The sequence below is a fragment of the Engraulis encrasicolus genome, chromosome 22 (genome assembly GCF_034702125.1).
Source record: "Engraulis encrasicolus isolate BLACKSEA-1 chromosome 22, IST_EnEncr_1.0, whole genome shotgun sequence".
Taxonomy (NCBI): domain Eukaryota; kingdom Metazoa; phylum Chordata; class Actinopteri; order Clupeiformes; family Engraulidae; genus Engraulis; species Engraulis encrasicolus.
The window spans coordinates 10,108,240-10,109,603 of NC_085878.1; the positions used below are offsets into that span (position 1 = coordinate 10,108,240).

The 1,364-nt window shown below is 46.4% G+C and overlaps 1 long non-coding RNA gene across 1 annotated transcript in view; it reads left to right on the forward strand.

Moving 5' to 3' along the window:
• The window catches only part of LOC134438559 (uncharacterized), a 23,689-nt gene extending 23,002 nt beyond the window's left edge, over positions 1-687 (forward strand). The window contains exon 3 of the long non-coding RNA XR_010032623.1: positions 625-687. This is a non-coding gene — a long non-coding RNA (uncharacterized LOC134438559). The remainder of the gene's footprint in view (positions 1-624) is intronic.
• Positions 688-1,364: the final 677 nt, after the last annotated feature.

The following is a 1,364-nucleotide window of genomic DNA, read 5'->3' on the forward strand; positions in this document are numbered from 1 at the left end:
TCTTTGTGGCCAGACCAAATATAGTGTACATTGTCCATCCGTGTGCACAATGGCCCGGTGTTGGAGCCCGTGGATGCTGGGGCACTGAATGCGCACTGTTCCCCCGTCCGTTGCTTGGCCCTGGTGAATGCTATCGCCAGGCAGCAGCACACTGACTACACACACACACACACACACACACACACACACACACACACACACACACACACACACACACACACACACACACACACACACACACACACACACACACACACACACACCATTCCCACACCACCCTGCATGCCTCTCCGGAGGGGATAAGAACAACACAATTGATAGAAAGTGTATTCTTTTCCATAGGTTCCCACCAGCGTGTCGCTAGAAGCGCTTCCGGGGGCCTTATCAAAGAACAAACGCCTTTTCAAAAAAAAGGGAAAAAAGAGAGAATGAGGGAAAAATTACATAAAAAGGTGGGGTGCAAGGGTTGGCGAAACAAATAGGCAGGGAGCATTGTTTGCTCCCCTCCTTGCCCTCCTCCACTCCTCCACGCCCCTCTCCTCCTCTTCTATCCTTCTCCTCTCTCTTCACTTTTTATTTGACAACAGTTATCTGGTTTTTCCATCACCTCCGTGCTTGGAGCAGGAGCAAGGAGCAAGGGAGTAGGAGAGAGGAGTACACACGCCCCACCTCAGGGTCCACACAGGCAGGCAGGCAGGCAGGCAGGCAGGCTGCGATCCAAGGATCCAGGCACCGACTGGCGGGCTATCGTCACACACGCAGATAGCAAGGGGAGGACAGAGGCATACGCCCTGCTCACACCTCTACTCCCCTCCTCACTCTGGCATTCCTGTCTCCTGCGCTATAAGAAAGGAAATGGGTGAGGTGAAACAAAACATGTCTAGGACAGCAGACAAATTTGCTCGCTTTTTTTTGTTAGTCACGATTCTTTCTTTTACAGTTGTTGCAGGTTAGGGTTGGTATTCTTTTGCGTATAGTTTAAGCTTTCTCTATCCTCATTTTAACTCTTTAGCTCCCTCACGTTCTCTGTGTCTCTCTTTCCCTCTTTCTGTCTCTCTGCCTTTCTTTCTTTTGCTCTGTTTCACACCAAAACATGTGCACAAGCTCACTTTTTGAACGTTCTTCCTCTCTCTTCCTCATATGTTTGCAGATATTTCAAAATCAGATTTCTAATGTTTCATATTTTGTACATATTCTAAATCCCCCTCCACTTCAATTGCAAATGTAAATGATATTGAAACACGTTAAATTTGATTTAAAAAAAAGAGAAATGGAATTTAAAAACTGCTTGCAAGATTCTCCATTCCAATAATTAAACATTCTCTTTTACTGTAAGCACTTACTTTCTACCTACCTACAGTCTA